Genomic DNA, 10,000 nt, shown 5'->3' with positions numbered 1-10,000 from the left:
GTGTGTGTGTGTGTGTGTGTGTGTGTGTGTGTGTGTGTGTGTAAGCACAAGAGAGCATGACTGTGGTGAACTTGTTTCCTTCACTGAAATATGAGCATTGGTTAAAAAAAAATTGCAGTTAGGAGTGAAGGAGAATGGACTCTCACAGCACAACATGAGTACACTCTGTTTTCAACTAAATAAGAATGAAGTGATATTAGATCATATCAGAAAATAAACAAAAATTATAATAGTCCCTTATAATTGGGGGCCATTCTTGATCATAGCACCTTGCAGATCAAGATACGAATACAACTCAAAATGTTGACATTTCTCCACTCTCTGAATTTACCTTCGACCCAAAAATATGCTACTCCTAATTCAGGTTAGCTCACTCAGTGGAGGTGATCAAACGCTATATCTCATTGGCTCGGTTAGAGACAGTTGATCAACCGCTGCTTCTGATTGGCTCAGTCAGTGCCAGGTCATCTCATTGGCCCAGCACGTGTCTGGTGCTGTCCCTGTGGTTTGAAGGAAATGTTTTGGGTTTGCTGATGGACCCCTTCAGTTCACTCATTAACTTCCCAAGGCTGGCTGGGGGGGATACGCGCCACAGTGGGCACGCTTCCTGCGGTCTCCATGGCGCTCTGGCGCCATGGAGACAGCAGATGTAGCCCCAACACTTTGCTGAGCTCTTCAGCTGAACCGCGGCGTAGAGAAGGGGTGACGTCACACAAGCTTTTCTATTTACACACACACACACGCCCATGTGTTCTCTCCAACATACGGAGACACACACAGACACACACTCAGACGGGAGGCAGGGACTTGAACACCTGTGACGAATGGACCAAGAGACAGGTTTGGAATGGCATTTTGTGGTTCATAATCTTCATCCTTGCTGCAGCAGGCGGCTATTAAGGCCTTCCAGGTTGTGAACTGTTTCATTTGATGTGAGCGCATTTCCTAATGAAGACAGTAGCATGGAGAATATGTCCACAAAAAACATATTTTTCCCACCGTGATTTTCCTTTCCAATACGTACAATGATTCAGAATCTATTATTATTATCAGATCAGTTCTCATTCAAGTCTTCTTAAATATATATACATATACATATACTACTACTACTAGGGCTACTACTATTACTGTTACTACAACAACTACTACTTCTATTACTTCTGCTATTACTACTACTGCTACTACTGCAAAAACGACTACTACTATTACTACTACTACCACTACTACTGCTATCATCCCTAGTACTACCTCTTAGCTGTGTTTGTGACAAACAAAGAAACCTTATTGATTGTCTCATTGAGTTTTAGCAGGTGGCGATAACTTCTCAACCAATAGAAGCACAGCTGCGACCTCAATTCTCTGTCTGGAGCTACTTTGAGCGAAGGCAGTGTGTCCTACTAGTTTCACCAGGAAGTGACGTTCCTTAACGTGTCAATGTAACGCTGGTTTCAAGAAGGATTCTGTCCAATAAGGAGACAATGAACCTCCAAGCCACTGCAGGTGTGTTGTGGACATGAAGGTGAACTGACTGGTTTAATGGAATGATGGATAAGTCGACGACTCGATGGATGGACGAATATTTGAATTGATGGACGGACGAAAGGATGAATGAATGTGTGAATTTATGGATAGACGGAAGAATGCGTGAATGTGTGAATTGGTGGATAGATGTGTGGGTGGATGAAACGCAACAAACCACGATACAGAAAATGCGATCATTTCTCTGACGATACAAACCTCCATTGACAGTATGTTCACTTGACAAAGCAGTGACACTGGTTATCAAAAACAGGGAAAATAATTTCACGCCCCACATTACAATAGATGCACCCAGGACACTCCACCCTCAGCGCTGTAAAACGAGAGCCCTAATGTATCAGCCTCACCAAAGGGCACTTGACCACAAATGGATGAGCTGTGGTTTGACCCCAGCGTCTCCCTCCATTGTGCACATGCTCTCCAGGCGGCCACAAAGGGCTGATTGCCTCGATTGATTCCGGTGAGGCGGTGTCACTGGCGAGATAACGCGGCATTGACCCCCATCTTGCCACCGCCCCTTCTGTAGAGGAGGTGGGGATCCATCCATTGACGTCTTTTGGGCCCACGACAGATCCCTGTCCTGATTGTGTGGAAGGTCTCGCTTCGCTTCGCCTCTCTATTCAGGCAGGCGCCGTATAAATAGGCTCACTGGAAATAGCCCTTCGCTCTCTGAGGAGCGGCAGAGAGCCCCCACCAGCCGCCAGGTTTCCAACGCGAAGATAGATATAGGCCAGAGCGCAACAGACATCTAGACATCTGTAATGAGGCTTCTGTGGAATCCCTCCACTTTCAGAAGGCTAGGTTTTTAGTCTATCCTAGTGTACCAGCATCCACTGAAAAGGTTGAAGCTGTGGAAAAAAAGTGGCCCTGCACAAGATGCGGATAACCCTATTCCCCTCTCTGAATAACTCATATGTTAACTACATACTACATCCACATTAATTACCTTTATGACTTCAAAAAGGGTTTTGAGGTTACGATAACGCAATTTAAAGTAAACATATTCATATCATTAGCAATAATCAATTAACATTATTATTGCTTACTCTTGGTGATTATGAATCATCGTTATTCGCTGACGCCAACGCGTCGGTTGAATTGCTTCTATTAAAGTTGAGCTTCACTTCTGACAATGCCTCCGACCACGACCCCCTCCAGCTTGACTCTCTGCTGGTGTTGTTCTGGTCCTGGTGTGATGTCATTATCCTGATCAGGAAGCCAGGGGCCGTGTACCAACATGTCTCCCCCCCGGCCTCTTCCAGGCCTCGGGAGGTGCTAATGAACGCCTGTTTTAGATCGACCACGCCGTATCCTCACACCTTCCCTCCACCGAGTGTCAGACCGCTGATGTATGAAAGGAGCCCCCCTTCTGTTTTTTTCTCCCTTCTCTTTCGCTCAGGCGCCGGAGATGAGAAACACGTCCCTGACTTGTCGCCTCTCTCAGTGTGTTCGCAGCGCTTCTGAATCATGTCTCCTGCACCGTCACTGCATGGAGAAAACTACTTCTGCTTCCTCTCCTGCACACATTGGATTCAAGGCACAGATACATGGGCAGCATACACCAGCTGTCAACCCTTGGTTGTTTCCCCCGGTGGGTGACGATAACATCATCCAGCCAAAGTTGATTCCTTGTGGGTCAAGCTGTTAGTAGGATCCATGCCATTAAGTCCGCTGAAAAATGAAGGCATTTGTGTTTTTTTCCCCGAAGGAGATGAAGATCCAAAGACGGCTGTAACAGCACCCATGCTGCAACGATTGCTGTTTCTCTCCTCTTTTTTTTTTTAAGATACCTAATCGAGCAGAACTCTTGAGCAATAATTACCAATTACGTTCCACCGAGCCACATCCTCGGCCACATCACGGCGTTACTAAAGGTGAGTTATGTGCCTGACAACAGAGCTGTGTCTCCTGACTCGGGGAATGGAGTGAGAAAAGTATAAGAGGCAACAGTCCTCTGGCCCAGGGGAGCGGGGAGATGGCAGCTGAGCGGAGCCGGCCCAAGTCCCCCTTGTCCCCGTCCCGAGTGGCGCAGCACTTCCAGGGAAACTGATTTGCATGCAATTGTCCTCTGATTAAATCCTAATATATTTTTATCCTTCAGAGACGAGAGGCTCGTTGTCGTGAGTCCTCTTCAGGAGGGCTGGAGGACGCTGAGCACCCCCCCTGCCCCCCGCTTTAGGGGTGTACTGATGGGGTCAGGCAGGGGCCTGGAGAACCCCTCAAACACCAGCTCCACCACTAGTACCATCCCCCCGTATCTCAGAGCAGAGGCACCTCCACCACCACCTCCTCCACCACCCGCCACTGCCACAAAGTGATGGAACCTCAAACACCACCTCCACCACCCCTCGCTTTAACAATGCCGAGGCACCAAAAACACCACCTCCAACCCCCCCACTGTCGCAGAGCAGATGTAGCTAAAACACCACCTCCCAACGTGGTAGTACTACCACAAAGTGGAGGCACCTCAAACACCACCCACACTATCACGGAGCAAAGGCACCTCAGAAACCACCTCCACCACCTCCACCACATCCACCACCTCCACCAGCCCCCACTATTACAGAGCAGAGGTAACTCAAACACCACCTCAAACACCACCTCAAACACCTCCACCACCCCCTCTATTACAGAGATAGAGGTACCTCAAACACCTCTTCCATCACCTCCACCAGCTCCACCATGAGAGATTGGATGCACCTCAAACACCACCACCTCCACCTCCCCGCACTACAGAGCCGCCGCGTGGTGGCGGGGGTGGTGACGAAGAAGAAGATGCTGATGATGAAGATGCTGTTGATGATGAGGACTGTGATCTATTTATTTCTGTCCCCTTCTTTTCAAGCACCACATGGCATCTTAGATTATTATCAGGGTTAATTAGGTTGGCATCAGACGCCACAATAACCAATAATTCCTGGACGTGAACCACAGACACATATCGCTTCTAACACAGCCCTGTAGCTCAGCATAAGAGCGTGATGCACAATGCATGGACACACGGCCAGGGGATCTGAACCCATGGTGATAGAGCGGCTGGGTGAGTCCATTGCTTTCACTTAATAACAGTTAACGTTATCTTTCGAGGGGGAAGGCATCAAATGGAGAGAACTTGTGTGGCAAGGTGAAAGCGCCTATTATCCTTTTGTCATTCGTTCAATGGCCATTCATAACGTGGGGGTTGAACGCAGAGCTACATGTGAGTCTTTGCCTCAGTAGTGACTCTGTCTTCTCTCACTGTAGCTGTTAATCAGGTGCAACAATTATTTGAAGCATTTTTCACTTCTGACTTCTTTAATTATCATGGAATTACGGTCGCTGACATTAAAGCCTGCTCGGCATTCACCCGTTAATACAAACATAAAGAGCCACAGAGTCAAGAAGCAGCACATTCCCCTTCACTCGCTGATTGCCAGTGAAATTGCAATCCAATCCACCCGCTTCCCATTAAAAATAAACCAATTCCATTATTTTGTGAGTCTAATTACACTACTGGCCCATGTGGCAGACCTGACTGGTACCGGGAAAAGACTGCATGCTTGTGCTAGGTTCCAATCAGCTTCTAAAACACCCCCTCCTACATCACCCTCGCGACCTATCGAATGTTTGCTCTGCACTCTGAGTTCTGAACGATCAGACTGCCACACAGACACTGTGTTCGCAGGATTCTAACTGTGAATCTCCGTCTCTAAGTCTAAGAGGATGCCCAGTGGAAACACAGATTCAAAACTTGATTGATTTGTTTGTTAGTCGGCGACCTAGCCTGAGCAGTTTATATGAAAACCTGAGTCGGACAAAACAAGGGCTATGGGAGCTGCTGTGTGTTGGAACTGCCCAGTTTCAGCATGCGTCTACAACGACAGGGTGAGTTAAACTACAATCATGGCTTATTTACTCCCAGACGATGTCAACAATTAACCTGGGGCCTTAACAAACTGGTCAAACTACTTTAAAGGTGCATTAGGTAAGACTAAAGAGATATCATTTGAGTGTAATTCATTAAATGGCACAGCCATACTATTGGTGAGTGAAATGTGCTCTGATTATATATTTTTTCACCTGCCTCTGTATGAGTTAATTTAGATTTTAGACTGCACATTTTACGACCAATCAGGCATTTAGCCTGTCAATCAGAGGTTTGTGTGTGTGTGTAATGCAACCGTCATAAATGGCAGAGAAATGTAGAGAAATGTAGAGAAAAAGGGGATTTGTTTGTGGTTTCAAAATGAAACCTCTACAACTCTTGAATCTCACCTGCATCCCCTTTTAGATGACAGTAGCCTCTTCCCCTGTCCACATGCTTGTCTCTGCTCAGTCTATGCCATATATTCCTGGGACCACCGTTGGAAGGATGGATATTAACCTCCACCACCCTCCACTTACATCATGATGCTATATCATGGGGCATGGAGCCAGGAGGGGTTGATGAGTATATGTAGGCTAGGCCTGTTGTGGGCTCACCAAAGGGCCTATCAGCAACAGAGGTGTGAGAAAGTGGCACAGTCTAGAATCAGGATATAAGTTCATATTAAATAGGTAAGAAAATATGTGAAAAGACAAGATTAGCATTGATGTTGTAACACTGTACTAGCCTATTTGAGCACACAAGTGTTTTTGAATGTCCTGTATTTTAAGGGGCTTTGGGTCTTGTTTCATTCATAGATTTGTTAATATATTTCATACATGTGTTTGAATACATTCTTACCTGCTTGGTTTCCCCACAAAACTGCACAGCACAGACACACATTTCAGTATCCCAGTTTGGTACGATACAGTCTGATTCACCTTATTAGATTATGCTTTATTAAGCCTTCATTTCAATGTCATGTAATATGTTGAGGGCAGAGTTTGAGGAAAGGTCCTCATCTGTGCCGTGTGAATGAAATGGATGCATTTAAAAATGTCTTTAGGAAAGACAAAAATGAACATTATTACAAAATATTGAATCAAGTACATCACTTGAATTCAAGCATTATGTTCTCTGCAACAGACTCATGTGATTTAATGAAGGCCAGAACATTAGGATTATTGCCCCCCTCACAGGATTGTCTATGTAGGACCAGAAACTCAATGCTGATGCTCTTTTGATAAATACATTTTGGCGGGATATGAATAATACTTAAAAGTCTCTGCTTTGTATCAAGTTGTGGATATTCCCACTGATATTCAATGGGGCCATGCTTTCCAGCACTCTATTTTTAGAGTGTTCTTTTGATTGTTAGGAGAAAATAAATCCATCTTTGGTAACATGTAAATGAAGCGCTGGTCTGTTGCTTAGTTATGTGGATCAACGCATGTGATATCTTTCTGCATTCATTCCCCCAGAGAGGAGATCCTCTCCTTTGGGGGGGTCCCAGGGAGGCTGGGGAAATAAAACCCTGTACAGAGAATCTTTCATCATTGAAAAGTGTCATGAATTTATGTTTAACGCACAACTGTAATCAAACACAATTATTATTATAGATTATCATACAGAAATGGGACAGCGGTAATTGATCACATCAAATCCCATTGTCGTATAAATGTAGATGTTTAAACATAAGTAAAGATAAAATGTTTTTGAACAAGAAAATACAAACTGAAATATGGACTTGAAAATTTGAAAGTAAACTTTGGCCAGCTGTGACATGGTTATAAAGACAATCCCAAAGTTGGACGCCAGAGGATTGTGTGTAAATTGAGTGGGCGTGCGTTCTGGGAGTGTGTGTGAATTGATGCAAAATATTTGGATCCAGGGACCAATTTGATCCCAATAGAAATGAGACTTTGAGTCTGTAAAAAAACAAAGAACTCTCTCTCTCACACACACACACACACGCACACACACACACACAGACACACACAGACACACAGACACACACACGTAAACGCACACACAAGATGACACAAGTGCCTCCTCCTGGTACAATTCCCGGTTAAATAGAGCAGCAAATGACACTCTGCTGTCATTGGCTCCGGATTACGCTGGAGAGAACCCCAGAACGCCGCTCTGGCTGTCAGGGGAGTGCGATGTGTGGGGTGATGTTGCCTCTGCTCCGGTCCAAGCAGGTGACTTCCTGTCTAATTGGTGTTTAGTTGGCAGCAGATGGACCGCAGAGGTTTGCAATGTTCCAGTTACAGAACCCACAAAGATAATTAATTGCGATCATCTGATAAACTCGGATTTCTCATTGAGCGTCTGCGTGCGTGTGCGTGTGCGTGTATATAAGTAAGAGTGCAGGTAACCCACCAGGGGTTATGGGTGGTATGCAGTGGAAGAGCGGAGGGGCCAGTCAGCGTAGGGTAAGGATACACTTAGGAGTCCTTTGGTCTGAGTAAAGGACTAAAAATCGGCATCATGAATGTCTGCTAATGTTCCTACTCCGTTCCCATAAACACCTCCCCCCACCCAGGTCCTACAAAGTCCTGCCCTTTGAATGCATGGGGCCCCCTACGTTCAAGTTCATTGGTATTACGCTGAAACCCTTTGTAGAGTATGAGGAGTATGATGCTGCCTACCTAGATCACATTATGAAGTGACTGAAATATGAGGAAATTATCATACTTTTGAGAAGGAATGCTAAGGTATTAAATTACCCATTCATCAGCTAAGGTATTACCTATTCTGTAGGAGGTTCACCCCTGCTAGACTAGTCGGGCTACAATAAGATAACGAGAGTCACTCCATCGTTCCTGGAGCTACAGGGCTTCCACATCAAAGCAGAACACCTCTTTCCCTACAGTTTAAAGCCGCAGTTCTTAAAGATGGGTCGCGATCCCATTGGAGCTTGGTTGATGCCCGCCAACGAACAGTGCCCCTTACGAAAGGATCACCATATACACAGTGCCAAGAGTGTTAGGTTGAGTCAACACTTGGGGGAGGATATGTCGAAGGCCTAGACAGGCCAGTTCTTGTCCATCTGCAGTACGCCCAAGAACCTCCAGAAGGAGTCAGGGGCATCTGGGGTATTAGGGGTATCCGGGGTATCAGAGGTATCTGGTGTATCAGGGGTATCAGGGGTATCAGGGGTATCAGGGGTATCAGGGGTATCAGGATCCTGGACAACCCTGAAGCCCTGGGAGGATTCAAACCCTGCTCCCTGTGTTCGGTTTAACCTGTTACTCATTGATTACTCAATGTGCAACAGGTGTGAAGACCCAACAAGAGTCCAATCAGACTCCGACAGGGGAGGCTTCTTCAACCAGCAGTCCTCCACACGCACTCCCACAGGGAGATACTTTACGTGGCACACACAGCAGTCTCTCCCCCAACATTAATCTCTTTAGCTTTGTTTCCTCTTCATGGCCATCCATTCGGAAAAAGGACGCTTACCATAAAGTCTAGAGGTTTTCCGAGTCCTTCTTCGACTGGGAAGGTTCTACAGGCTTCACTGGCTGGCGGCCTGGCTTGTGGTCACATGGCTGGCAGGTGTTCCCCCCCCATGCCAATCAAGCAGCAGGTGCCAGGGTAATACAGGTTATCAATCACATCTCCCGGTGTGTGTGTGTGGTGGAGGGGGAGGGCGTTGATACCTCCTTGTGGAGATACCCTGATACTCCACAAGGAGGATAGCCTTCTCTCCTTGTGGAGGCTTCATCTATCACATCACAAACACTGGGGAGATGGTTGTGCCTGAGATAGGTTTGGACACTGGGGGATATCGCTGCTACATTCATGGAGTCATTGATGCATGGCAACAGTGCCGCGTAGATACGGTGATGTTATACGACTTCTGTTTTGCTGTGGTACATCACAGCCCTTCCCCTATGCCTTCCTTGTTCTATGCATCAGATTGCTCTTGGTTGCTATGAGGTAATCTCTTACAACCATAAAAACAATTACAAAAAGCAAAGCTTAAGTTGCCTGACGCAATTAGGAAACTGCAGGACTAATTAGACTAATTATGGGATGTAAAACCGTGTGTTCAAAGAGGTGAAGCCAAATGAAGAGGCTGTTTGCTTTTAGGGTTAGCAATGCATATTTTGTCCGCAAATGTGTGCTGCCTGGAACATCTCCTGGCAGGACGTCCCTCCTAATCATCTGGAATGTCTTCTTTACCAGAAAGCGAAGTTGGACCGTTTGCTTCTAGTTGTCAGATAGGGCCAATGAAGATTGATTTGGTGATTTGTCAAATAGTAACAGCAAAACCCTGAGATTAATTTAAATGCACAAACTAGGTCACTCGTGCACAAATGGCATTCAACCTGACTAATTGTCAGTCCATTCATATTTAGAACATGAGCAGGTCCTTCGCTGCATGTCCTCCTCTCTATCTCCCAGACCTTCCTTTCTATCTCACAAACAGGAAGGTCTGTGAGATAGACAGAATGCAAAAAGAAAAAAAAATGCAAAAGTAAATCTTACAAATAAAATACTGCATACAACGGTAGGGAATGTACTATTTGCTCCACACTGCAGTATACTAAGCGTCCCGTCCATGGACTAAGCTGGCCATGTGTAGAGACTCTACTCCTAAAGACA

Source organism: Gadus macrocephalus, chromosome 10 (assembly GCF_031168955.1).
Source record: "Gadus macrocephalus chromosome 10, ASM3116895v1".
Taxonomy (NCBI): domain Eukaryota; kingdom Metazoa; phylum Chordata; class Actinopteri; order Gadiformes; family Gadidae; genus Gadus; species Gadus macrocephalus.
This window is presented reverse-complemented; position numbering follows the sequence as displayed.